The 14103-nt window shown below is 39.8% G+C and overlaps 1 protein-coding gene across 3 annotated transcripts in view; it reads right to left on the bottom strand.

Moving 5' to 3' along the window:
* unc5db (unc-5 netrin receptor Db) overlaps positions 1 to 14103 on the bottom strand; it is a 224408-nt gene that overhangs the window by 128935 nt on the left and 81370 nt on the right. Inside the window, exon 1 of one of the 3 annotated variants that reach the window (XM_086207112.1) lies at positions 12038 to 12497. The exons of the other annotated variants lie outside the window; for them this stretch is intronic. The gene's annotated coding sequence lies outside the window, so the exon portion shown is untranslated. Of the gene's footprint in view, positions 1 to 12037; positions 12498 to 14103 lie in introns of those variants that run through there. 3 annotated transcript variants of the gene reach the window in all.

Below are 14103 nucleotides of genomic sequence, written 5' to 3'. Positions count from 1 at the left end.
AATGAGTTGTTATCTATTTTCTTTGCAGTTCATGATTATTTCACCCAGACATATTTACTATTATGTCATGTCAAACACTCATATTTATTATTCTTTATCAATCTTTTATATTATTCCATATTCCCTCTCATGATTCTGTTATGAAGACGCCTGTTCCATTTGTATTCCAGCTACTCTACTACTGCTTATTAATATTTCATGACAAACATGAGACACATATTTATTTAGTCTGGACACATTTGCAGATAAAACAAATCAGATTCTGTAGCTGTGTTCACTCCCTGGCATCCCTGATGGATATTACTGTTACCCTGTTAGCACCATGTATCATGCTGCTTATTCCATCTTCTGCTCTGTGTATAATGCTAATCAATATACTGCCCTATTGCACCCCTGGGCGCCTTTAAATTTGCACTTCCAAGGTTTCTGACATTTTTTTTCTTGTCTTACCTCTCACCTTTGTTCTCTACACCAATGTATCGTTTGTTGTTAGTACTTGTTTATAGTAGTCTTTGCCAGACCTAGTACCATCATCGCATGGTCCCTAACATTGCAGTGTGTGTGTGTGTGTGTGTGTGTGTTTTCCAGTGAGTATCTAGTGTGCTTTCATGTGTTTCAGACCTCGTAATGTTTTTGGATTACTGTCTCTGCCCTCCTGCTTTTGGTTGCCTCATTTGGGGGATTTTACCCCTTTTTTGATCCTGGACTATTATATGCAGCTACCTCCTCCTGTTGCTGCTCCCATCAACCCTGACAACTTGCAAGTTTGCTATAATCGTTGCTCTCTGTTTCATCCCAGCATGAGTCTCCTCCCTTGGTCTAGCTGATACTCTCTATAACTCTATCAAGGTTAAAGTAGTGTGTGAAAAGCCAATCAAGTGCACTTTATAAACTTTGTTAGAAAGTGTGTGTTCTTTTCCAAAAACTTTGAAAATGCATGTTCTTTCGGTAAAAAATACAGTATAGAATTTACTCAAATAAATCATTGATGGAATGAAGAAACTTTTTGAGAGATACACGTACTGTACTTCTTGTCCTCTTGACAAGAAGCAAAATGTCCCTGTTCTGCTGCATTAAGGAGCCAAGATCCACAGAGACCGGCTGGCTGCTCATTAATTTAGCATATTGTTTTCATAAGTTTTTCAGATAACAAGTTTTCTGAAATGCTATTTTATATGCAAATTATGCATTATGTAATTAAATATGCACACATCTGCAGTGGAGATCTGACTATTGGATGAGGCTTCAGGTTCAATATTTCATGATGTTGACACATTAGAGTCAAAGGTTTTTACTAAGGGGATCTGTGATATCTGTTTATCGCTCCATGAATATCAATAGCCATAAAAATCTATCTCATCCATCATGTCATAAAGTGGACAAAAAAAAATTAATCTGTCATGTTTGGTGTCTGTAAATGATGTTTCTGAATCAGAGAGGATCAATTAATTTTAAGAAAACATGGAAAGACAGATTTTAGGAAATAAACCCACAAAGTGTCAAACGGTTGTTTTTCATCAAAATTAAACGGTGTATTGATATGATACATTTTGCTCATTCAGCCCTCAAAGCCAGATTGGCAGCGATTCAGCACCAGACGTCAGGGTCAATGGCCTGAAAGGACCCAAGACCGATGCTAGTGCCACCTTCAAGGTTTCACCTAGGTTTGCACTGTGCATTTGCTTGCTTTTATTTTATTTTATGAATACTAATGGCCTAAAAAGATTAAATTTCTTTGCAGGTAGTGTGTTAGCTGATTCCTGTTCTGTCCAGTCCCACATGCTCTGTCTTTCCCTACTACATTCATAAAGAGTAGCTTAGTTTAGAGAAAACTTTAAAACATAATGCCAGATTTATAGCCTGAAGTGCCCTTCCCTGAAAATGTAATGTTACACTGCAGTGGCGTACAGCTCAACAGCTGTGAGTGATATGCCTAATGACATCACATTTCCACATACTGAACTACATTACATCCTCCTCTAGTCTGAGCTCTTTTCAGCTATCAAGTCTAATTGTTGTCAAACATGCATTTACTCCAACACAAATTTATTTTTGAATCTCTGTTTAAACCCACCATTGACAACACAAAGTACCTCAACATAGCGCAATGGCATCAACACCCTGGTGCAAACTAGTTTTGGCGGTGTAACGGCTGGGATTGACCGACAAGGCAGTGGTTCAGGAGTTGCTGGATTTGTTTTTCCAGCAGAGGTCTCATTCTCTGGGTGGAGTACGCACCTTCCACACCATCATTTCTTTCATTATCAAAAATTAACATGATCAAGCAATGATCATGCTAACTTTATAGTAGGAAGCCAAAATGATAGAAAAGTGATAGAAAAATTGAATCCCTTGTGCAGCCCTACTTCATGCACATTTGAACTTGTTTTTTTTTATTTTTGAAGTCTAAGAGCAGGTTTTAAGGAAGGTTTGGGGATTGTATTCAAAAGCTCTCATCAAAATACAATGGCTATTTTCTCTTGTGGTGAGTCTCAGATGTGAAAAATCAGCAGTTCGTTGTGGTCCAACACACAATTATATTGGGTTTAAATTCTTGTATTTTTCTTTTCATTTAAACACACAAAACCCACAGAATTTTGAAACTCATATGTGTGTATAGATATAGCCTTGCACAGTACATCTGCTATTTCTGATTAGACCAAAAATGCTCCAGACGATTGTGAATCCCTGCAGCTTCCGAAACAGATTTAAATTCACATTGTATTTCTAATATTTCCCTTAAAGCCCTCAAAGCTCAGAGGATTACAGTGTATTCAAAAACAGGCACCATTCCCATTCTTCTGAAGGGTAATTTTATTTTGAATGATATATATTCTTTTGTCTTTAGCTTGTTAATTAGTGATAACAAATGCCAGTTTTGAATATGGATCAAGGAAACAGCTTCTCAATTTGTGATAATAACGTTGACATTGTCCAACCACAGAGAAATAACACAATTTAAGGCACTGACATGTCTAATGCTGAGGCCATGAAACACCCCCTGCCGTCCTGCGTCTTCTCACCAATGAGCACCCGTACTCTAATCAGCTATTAATCCCTATGAGGAGCAAAAATAGCAGCACACACCCTAGATGAGACACTTTATTTCTTTCACATTGGACAACAACGAATGTTGCAATGTGCCCTTTTCTGCTAATGTTTCGCATTCAAAAGGTAGAGGATAATTGGAACAAGGTGACAGTACATGCTCCATAAACCTGGAGCTGTTGGCTGCTCCACTCAAGATGGATGCTCATAAATATCAGCCGTAATGAAGAAAATGACTGTGGCACAATAAGTCACTTATTTCCTCATTACACTGGTTAATTTTAACACTGCCTCTAAAATTCTCTCTCACCGTATCTACTGCCAGTTACAGCTTTCCACCTGACTTAACAGGAGGCTGAGTGCAGCCGACCTGCAGCTGATGAATGCCCTGGGTGTCAATCTGCATACGGGGATACAGGCGACACGGTGGTGGCACTGTCGGCTCAGGCTGGCTGACAATGCCTGGGAGTCAGGGGACCGTGTAGAACAAAATCAGATTCAAATCAACAGTCTTTTAGAAGCATGTCAGGGCAACACGGAGAGAGCCAGTGTGGGCTGGACAATGGATGGATGGGTTCGCAGTCACGGTGCTTTCACAGAGCTGTTTTACTTTTACAGTACTGGCAACTAACCAGCGGTCAGTGAGGCCAGCAATCCTCATTACATGTCACAGTCGATGGAGGTTGGACTACAAACATGATTTGGCAAAGCATTTGTATATTTCAAATATGCCCTTCTGCTTACACAGAGGTGCTGCTCATTGACCATCCCAGACATGTGTTTATTCTGCTTTTAGATAAGTCTGACTAGGTAACCTGAAGATGGGATCTCAAACTTGAACGTCAAAACCTTCTTTTGATGTCCTTGTTTTAATCCTTTTTATAATGTAGAACAATTAACAAAAACAAAATCACACGTTTTGTTACGAAGTACAGCAAATGTACTGTACGTGATGCTGCAATTCATAAAGTGCCGGCAGGAGGGGGAGTCAAATGCAGTAACACAGTTTCAGCAAGCTTATTACAATTATGAACACAATCTTCTAAGAGCAGCAAAGCAGAATTAAAAGTAAAGCAGGGCTGGTCACTTCTCTAGATCTATTTTTAAAGTTAAAAAGTGGACCATGAAACATTTTAACGGTTCTGGTTAAACGTTATAATAGGGAGTAATTGGGAGTTTCTGTGCAGGGAGACAGATTTAAATGTTTAGGATAAGTACCAGGTCTGTGCCAAATGGGGACATTTGAAATGACAAGGATTAAAAAAAAAAAAAAAAATAGTCTTTCCTACAATTTGCAATTAACTACACAGAGAACTAAACACAACACAAACATATTGTGCCCGTAGGTTGTGCACTGGCCTCAGCAGTGAAGTGTTCCTGGAAGATCAAGTTGGCAGCACTATACTCCTCACCTTGCCTGGCTTCCTGACTGAGACGGACATTACTATTTCACACAGCCGCTCAACAGTCAAAGTCCTTTAAAATCACACATTCTTCCTCTCACATGCGCAAAATCACTGGGGAGTGCTCATGGATTTTTTACAGGAGCTGAGCTAGGCGTAGGGCAGGGATGAGGAGCGTCAGCAGTGTCAGTATCGGCTTTACATGGTGAGCAGCCTCTCAGCTTTTCAGCAGGAGTCCTCCTCGTTTGAAAGGCAGAGAGTCAGGAGATGTCAGACTAATCCTTGACACTAAAGGAGAAAGAGTGGCTCAACAAAAATGCAGCTCTGCACACGGCAGGACTGCAAGACCGCTGGATGAACTCCAGAATATAGGTGCTGCAGACAGTGAAAGGACAGAGGCACTGCTGTATACACCCACACAAACACACACACTACACCCTATTTGTGATACAATTCCCTGACGCTTACTCTCATGCTAGCCGATTGAGTCCATGAAATACCTCAAGCCTTGGAAGACGTGTAGTACTGATGCGGGTGCTATACATGAATACCCTTGTAATGTGTCTTGTCTTGTGACGGGCATGTAAACATTATGTCCTCTTCACAGTCCTGGATACTGCGACATCTCTCACATGCTAGCATAATTAGTAAAACAGTATTGGTGATGTATATAGTGATTAGTAAGCTAAAATAAAGTCACCAATCCACTTCATAAAGTTACACTTGTTTTCTCATTGCAGATGGAAGAGAAGATACTAGATATTCAAATATTTTAATAATTAGATGATTTTCCGTTCCTCAACACTTGCTGCGATGAGATTCCATGAAGAACCAGGTTCAGAAATGTACAATTTATCAGTGATTAACTACACAAGCTTATTCGGTCCAATACTGTCTGTCTTCTCTGTATCTTAGATAGACAGAGTGATGGCTCCAAGACAGATGATCGCCTCCAAAAAATAACCCACACATACAAACACTAAGATATAAATCAATATATTTTTAGGAGGAATAAATGCTTGTATATATTGTGTGCTATATTTTAGAATCCTCTAGGCTTCAGAAAACATAAAATATATTCAGGGGGTGAGAAGCTAGAGTTGTTGTTTTTTTTAAAGTTAATTATTTGCATTTCAAAGGCCCCTAAACGGTCCGTCAGACTACCAGAGCATTTTAAGAACTAGACACTGTCTCGTAGCCATAGTAAGTCAAATGATGTTATGCAGCAAGAAATTGCACAGGTCAGGTCTGAAGGTCAGGTCAGGTCCAAAGAAACAAAACAAGAACCCACATTCCTGTTTTCAGTCAAATATTTAAAAACCTTTTTTTTTTTCCCCCCCAAAACTCATTTTGTGTTTTTTGCATTGCCAGTCTCTATCAGGGGATTCATGTCACATCTGAAAACAACTCCATTGTCATGATGGTTTTGCTAATTGATATATGTGGTATTTCATCTGCCACCAGTAAGGGTGCTAACATAGCAAAGAGCCTTCTGGGGTCATTTTGATGAGACTAAGTTCACCATATTCATGCTAATCTTTTCAGGGTTGGTAGAAAAAAAAATCAATATCAATCAAATGAATCAAATATAATCCAATCGGTCCGACTAGAGTCTCAAACAGAAAACTACACCATTCAAACTTGTCAGGAGATGAGTAAATATGTCAAGACATCGTGAATATTAAATAAACAATATATTTTGCATCTTTCTACAGTAGCAGAAATTAAATCACTTCAAATGTTGCCTCATTCACTCACTCACACACACACACACACACACAGTGCCATCTTCAACCACCTATCAGCAGCAATTAGGGGTTCGGTATCTTGCTCTTAAAACACTTCAGCAGGGTAAAGATCAAACCAGTGATTCTTTAAACTATTACTGTGATAGAATATTCATGTAAAGGAATAATGACACAACAGTAAAATACTTGCCAAGAATTGTGCTTATGTGGCAAATACTGATGGCAGCAATGAAGAATGGTGAGGAACTCATGCAGTCAAGCAGAGTTGTTCTGGATCACCAGTGTCTTTGGCTGGTGACACATATTACAACAACCACATTAGTTGATACTGTGCTTTAATGGTGCATACTCCCATACAAATTTATAGGTAATCAAATTAAGCACCTTCTATGTGCAAGATTCAATGTGCATGAATTTTAGGCCCCTTTTCACTTAACCGAATCACTGACAATATAAATTGTATTATACAATTTGATAAACGCGACTCACAAGATTAATGTAGTTTATTATTGTGGGTACCCTCATCCATGTGATGAGCTGGAAACAGGGGACAAACAAGACGATCTTCACCCATGTTTGCCGAATACAGGAAACAATGAGGGTGCAAAACAGAGCAACAATGTTTGTTAATGTCACTAAACAGCAAATAATGAACGATGGACATGTGAGGGGGACTTGTGCTGGATGTCACAAAAAATATCCACTGGTAGTGCATGAGAGGCCCTCACTCTGACAGAGGGCCTGTCTGCAGGGATGCTGCAAATGTCTGATTCAGTTAGCGATTAGCACTGATATAGTTAGAAACTCTCATGTTGTTGTTGGCAATAAAGATAAGTCCTAATAATGACCACTGAGACCAAAAAACAAATTTACAGCACAGGAAACCGATAACTGTCAATCATGAAAAAATATACCAACATATGCACACACAAGTACAAAACCCACTCAAAGCAGAACCCATCCAGACAGTGTGGTCTCATGAAACATTTGTATATGTCAGGAAAAATTATGCATTCATGAATAATCCTGAAAATGTCCAGCAGAACGAGCGATCAGTACACCTGTGTAACACTAGACAGCGGATACAGTGCTGTGCACAATGGACCTCTCACCCCAGCATCTTCAGACCTCCTGGTGACACTTCAACATTGGAGGTTTTGGCCTCCTTACCAGTGCCTTGTCTTGATGATAAGTTTTCGGCCAGAGGGGGACTGTAATTGCACCTGAGCAAACCTGCAGTGAGAAGCTCAAGCTCAATGCCAACATTTGTTTTCTTCTCAAATGAAAATGCTAATTTGTTTTAAGATAATTATGACAACACTGTGGTTCCAGGTCTGGTTGGTTCTGGGAAAAATTCAAAGCCATAGAAGGAACTAGAACACAGCAGCTAAAAATTTGCTGACATCCCCCTTAAAACTGCTACTTATGTAGCCCAATACACAGCTGCAAATATCTTGACGTCTCATTAAAAACATGCAGTTGTGTCACCAGAAACGCATCTTGCTTGTGATTATGTGGGTTATTTACAAATTATCGGGCAATATTTAATGGTGAATGGAAACAGCCTTATAGAAACCACAAAAGCCCCACAAATTACAGATGTGTGTGTGCGTGTGTGTGAATGCAGTGCATTTATAGTATTTTGCAGCTTCACTTACTCAAAGGCAGAAACTGAGAAGAAAATTACATTTTCAGCTTTTTTTCCCCATGTGCTGTGGTCTGTCGAACACAAGCGCGGGGGGAGGGGGGTGGATTAGACCCATGGTGGGTGATGACTCAATGTGTGCAGCCTCTCTGCATTACAGCAGCTGTATGTACTGTTTACACATACAGATTTTGTTGCATGACATAGGTAAGCAATAATCCCCGCCCGTGCACTCCTCGGTGAAGCTCCTTACATGGCCTGTGATCAATTTTAAAAGGTTGAATTGTACGAAAAGCAATTACACGGCACATCTGTCCAGCATGGCAGGGCTGTAGTTTGAGGGGTGGGCTCCCCTGTGATTACAGAGCATAGATCTGGAGCTGTGTCAGTTATAGGTTGTTTCTGTTAGATCCTCCTGTTCCACGAGAGGCCCAGGCAGCCTTACAGGCCTGATTGACTGAGACAGCCTCTGACAGTTATTGACAGGCTGCTGCACTTCCCAGAAAGGGCAACACAGAGAGAGAGGGAGAGAGAGAGAGAGGGAGAGGGAGAGAGAGAGAGAGACATAGACAGAGACAGAGAAAGAGAGAGAGAGAGAGAGAGAGAGAGAGAGAGAAAGGACAAGAGGCGGGAAACAAATTCCCATGCTGGGGTCACTCACATATCCTCTCTCTGCTCAGCCTCCAAATAGGATTCTTGGCCCAATAGCACTTGAAGGTGTTTCTTATGGACTGCCAGGTCAATATTGGCTATTTATCAAATATCACATATCTTCACCTCATTGCATCTGACAAGGAGACACCTCTTCATTAACCCTGCATAAAAAAAAACATCTGGGACTTAGTTGCTGCTTTATACATTTAACTCTCTTCATCAGTTTACAGTTTCAAACTTTAAAAAAAAAAATGCTTGTTTTGCTGCTTTATGCAATCAGCCACCAACTGATAGCACACAATTAAGGAGGCAGGGATGACAATTTTCTTGGCAGATTTGATTGAGTTCAAGATTTTTTTTAGTCTGACCTGCCAATTCTGTTTTACTTCTACTTCGTTACCAATACAGCCTGATTCACAGCATAGACAACTATTTTTGTATTTTTTGTTCATAAAAAAGGTTACAGGCTATATAAGATTGCACTGAAAAAATCATAAAATGTATAATGATCCAGGTTGTACAAATAAAATCAGATGAAAATGAGTTTCAGACTGTCCTTAAAGGGAACTGATGCAGATGAATGTCATGGTTAAGTTTACAATTCCCAACAATTTCGTAGCCCACTTTGTTTTTTGGGGGTATTTTTTGGCACCTGTCTAATCCTATGCTACCGTGGGATAATAATTGTTCTCATAGTTGCATAATAAATGTGAGGCAGTGACATTCATGTGTTACTTTAAATTGCATCATATTTTTGTGCTAACTTCTGGTCTTAGTTGAAGTATGAAACTAATGTGAAAGGATCAACAAAGAACCTTGTAACAACAGAACATGTAGCATCAACCTCTGTTAATTTTAATTAAGATATTCTGAAATATTTTACAGTTGTTTTCCAATTTTCCTGAAAGCTATGGTGGTAAACCATTAATAATGCCACAAGACAACTACCTGTGAAAAATGTCAACACTCTACCAGCCCCACTAATGTTAATAATAAAAGAAAAGAAAGAAACACAGTAAAGGGCGCAATGAACTTGGACATGCATCGAACCATTCTAGAAGAACTCCACGAACACTGAATATCCCACGCATCAAAACCCTACTGTCAGATTGCATTTGAGCTCAGCATATTTCACATGTCACACCTGGATAAACAAAAACTTGTGAAATGCTGCAAGTTCCCAGACAAGAACATGCGCTACGGGTTTTCAAAAAACAAGCAGAGAAACATCCCAATCAACATGCAGTCAGGTGTTGATTTTAGACCCTTCAATCATCTGTCACCAGGAGTGAGTACTCTGTGCAGCTGGTGGAGGGAAAGAGAGAGAGAGAGAGAGAGAGAGAGAGAGAGAGAGAGAGAGAGAGAGAGAGAGTGATATTGGCATCAGAAGCTCAGCAAGGTGTTGATTAGTATGTTAGAAGACACAACTGCTGTGTGTAACTAATAGCCAAAGAAGAACACTTACAAGATGACTACCAACCTAAACACATTGTGGTAACTTATACTTTACCACTTTAGTGGTCTGGGGTTGTGCACCCCAAAAGGAGATTAAAAATTGTCACTATGCATATGGAGCCTGGGAGTGCACACACAAACACACACACACACACACATATACATATATACACATACATATATGCATATACATATATATATACATATGCATTATATATACACATATATGTATATGTGTATATATATACATATATATACACATATACATATATACACACACATATATATATATATATATATATATATATATATATATATATATATACACACACATATACATATATACACATATACATATATATATATGTGGGGGCCAAACAAACTACTGAGCACCATTTTTAATTGCTGCAATGAAATGTCAGCAAAATGGACTCACACGCCACATCTTTTTTCACTTTGATTTATGGGGTGTCTTAGAATTCAGTCTTCTGCTGGTCGATCATTTTCATGTCCATCAAATGATGTGGCATCCTTTCAATCCCAACATATTACCTAGTCCATATCAGTATAGATAGCATGTTTTTTTTTCCTCCCTTGAGATCTGATGTTTTCAAAGTGTTCTTTTATTTTTTTTTTTTAATAATCTAGTTCATTAAAAATGCCATGCAAGCATTGTTAGCAGTCATTATAGGGTGAGCTGAGAGCTTATCAGCATTACATCTACGTCTCATGTTTAAACATGATCTGTCTGCTGGAATAATCCTCACAATACCACTGAATCAATTGGCCTTCTATTAGACAGTCACTGAAACAACATACTACCACACATGCACCATGTGGTGAGTCATCATGTTCCTGAACCAACCTTGCTTTTATGTATCTCATTCTCATCAGATTAAAATTTAATTCAGAGGTATAAGGCTGACAATTTATACATATTTTCATAGAAGCTTTACTGTAGTTTAATCTTATCAAATTAAATGAAATTCATTTTATTCTCCCTGTTTGATGAGCTGAGGTGTTTGAAGAGTGTTTTCCAGCTAAATTAATTTGCTTCCACTAATTTCTCTCAGTGAGATGACAATAGTAGACTTTCAGTGAAGGGGGACATTTGCTTCGTCTGCAAAGACTAGAAAACAAAGCAGTCAGATATATGCAGTGACACATACTTATGTTGTGTAGGCTATGCAGCTGCACCCTGGTTTTTGAGTGAAACAATGCGTGTGTGCCTCAAGTGCTGGCTCAGCTTGAATTTGAAGGCTAGAGCATCCACATCAGATTGACAGCATGGAGATTTTTTATACAGATTCCCAGCCAGTAAAGGGGATTGGAAGCAATTTAACAAATTGAAAACTAAGAGTAAAATAGTTTGGAGCCAGTGACAGTTTGCAGTCTGTCGCCCACATACTTGAGCAGACACTTTGCATCTCCTCGGTGATGCTCTGCCAGCCCTGTATTGTGGCCAGCTTTACTTCTTGCTTGAATTCAGCACTTTCTGTCTTCAGTCTGGTCTTGAAGAAATGAAACACATGCTAATTGGGATAAAGGTCAGGTGACTAACTTGGCGAGTCAATAATGTTTCCGTTTTTTTCTGGTTATGAAATGTTTCTGAAGCACTGTGTTTATTCACTGTGCAATTTTCAAGCTGTCGCACAAAAACCAAGATGGTTAACTGCGGTTTGCTACTACGTAGAAGCAGTGCTTAATTTGTAAATCATAAGGTGCCGGAACTCAAAGTACACAGGACAGCTCCGGGATGAACGTAAACAGAAATCATGTTGAAAACAACATACAAATGCCCACTTGCCATGCTGTGGGACTTGCAAGCCTCAATTTCTAATAATAGGCATGGTATAAATGTTATGAGGATAATTTACAATTATTTTAGGCAACTCTGCGCAGCACAGGTAAATGCCTACGTCACCACAGGTGGGACTTAAGTATACAGTCAGCAATTCATTTCTCAACAGGTCTAACCTGTAAAACAAATAAAAAATGAGCTCACAATAAATCACACAAATCTTCCATTATTATTCAAATCTTCCATTATTATTGCGATATTTAGAGATCATCCCATCCCTGACCTGTCGCTGGACGTCCTACACTCTTCTCCACTCAGTGCGCTCTCCTCTCCTGAATGCTGCTGTAAGCTAGCTGATGTCGCGGTTCCCGCCTCTTGCCCCGGCTGTTGTAGCTGGCTTGCTGATGCCGGGGTACCCGCCTGTTGCTCCGGCAGTTGGTGGTCTACCTGGCCGACTGCTAGCGCTGGAGCTGACTCCTGCTCCGACTGGCGGTGAACCTAACCAGCTGCTGCCACGGTGCCAGCCTACTGCCCCGGCTTGGCTATCTATAGGTGAACCTAGCTAGCTGTAGCGGCGCTAGCCTCTTGCTGCAGGCGATTCTGATCGTCAACGTGACCGCTGCGGCTGCCGTCGTCGCCGCTTGTGAGGCTTTTCTGACTCGTTTTGAAGCGTCATGCAACTCTTCCTTTTTTTTGAAAAAAGACAGTAAACTTAATTGTCTTTTTGACATGTTGGCGTTGAAATAGTAACCATCCTCTCTGCTTGCTCCTCAGATTCGGCGATTTTCAAAAAGTTTTTTTCGTTTGTTTTTTCTGTGTCAGGGGCGTGGTTTGTCGGCAGCAGTGCATCAACAGATCTCCGACTCTTTCAAATGACTTTAAATCTTAAAAAACATGAAATTCTGAGGATTTGTACTGTAAATTAATGCGCATCATTATTTTATTTTAAAATAATTAATGGATTAATTATTGTCTTAGAGCGACCTGACTGAAGCCTTGCCTCCACTTTCAGCATCTTCTGTGAGAAAATCCTGTGGCAGGCAGTAACAGCCCATCTCAAACAGAAAAGCATGAATTGCAAATTTTATATATATATATATATATATATATATATATATGTATATATGTGTATATATATATATATATATGTATATATGTGTATATATATATATATATATATGTATATATATTAAAAACACAGCCTTTTGTGAGCTCATGTGATATCTGAAGATAATATGGCCCCCACAGAGGAAATGATACCACATAGATCGAGAGTCTTAAGACTGTGTGGGCTGGCGGCTTAGGCTGAGTGAGATTCTACTATGTATCAGAGACCGTATTTTTTCCTAACAGAAGCAGATGTGCTTTGTTTGAAAATGTCAAAAGGTCGACAACCTCTACAGAATGGAATCTGTCGGACCAACCGAACGCTTTTAATCACTCTTTCAGCACGGGCAAACGCTGTATGCCTCACCTGTGCTGTCTGCTGGCAGATTTATATTGAAAGGCCAAAACTAATTATAGACCGTGACTGCCTTACAAAGCTACTATTCCAACCTCACTCTGCATAAGCCTTCCCCGCTGCCCAGCCTCCCCATCTTTCAAACTAACTGTCCAGCTTGCTGCTGTCTCCTGATGTGAGAAAAGTGTCTCAGCGGTCGTGAGGTAAATTAAATCTGAAAAGACGAGGGCCATACAGTTGGGGTTGATTTATTTACAAGCTGGCTGATGGGGGGCACAGAGGGTCCACTGAGGGATTCAAGGGAAATGGCCTCTAAACCGGCGTCGAGGCAGCTCTGACAAATCTTATTTAACACTCTGCTTTATAGTGCGGAGGAAAACTCAGGCGTTCCACCACAGTTGTACTCACACAATCACAGATATACGGTAGACAGCGCAGATAGTTTCTATGCATTAATGCAACCTTCGGGCTATGCTTATTTTTTCCTCCACTGTGGTGCAAGATACCAACAATAATTTGAACATGCTGTTTTGTCGTCTTCACAAGATGTGTTTTTCTGGGTCAGTGGGCACATGTCTATTATCAGCATTCAAGGGGTGGAAACCTGACAATTCTGACAGGTCTACCACAGACGGGTGTTCCATGTGTTCTAAGACTTAACTGTCTTTGGATTGTAAAAGAAAACCATCACAGTCCAGCGTCCACTCCAAGACACATCACATGGCCTTCTTGATGCTACACCTACATAAAAGAGCCTGTAACCTTTGCTTATGAAAGCAAACTGGTGACAAAAAGGAAAAGAAAGAAGAAGAGAGATAAATAAATGACCCACCAACATTTTCAGAATAGCATCCAAACATACTAAAATTGAAAAAAAGCATGTTACC

This window comes from Aulostomus chinensis, chromosome 6 (assembly GCF_037954235.1).
Source record: "Aulostomus chinensis isolate RoL2024-O1b breed Wild chromosome 6, RoL_Achi_v1.0, whole genome shotgun sequence".
Classification (NCBI taxonomy): domain Eukaryota; kingdom Metazoa; phylum Chordata; class Actinopteri; order Syngnathiformes; family Aulostomidae; genus Aulostomus; species Aulostomus chinensis.
Note: the sequence above shows the minus strand (reverse complement) of the source record. Positions and strands in the feature narration are given on the sequence as shown.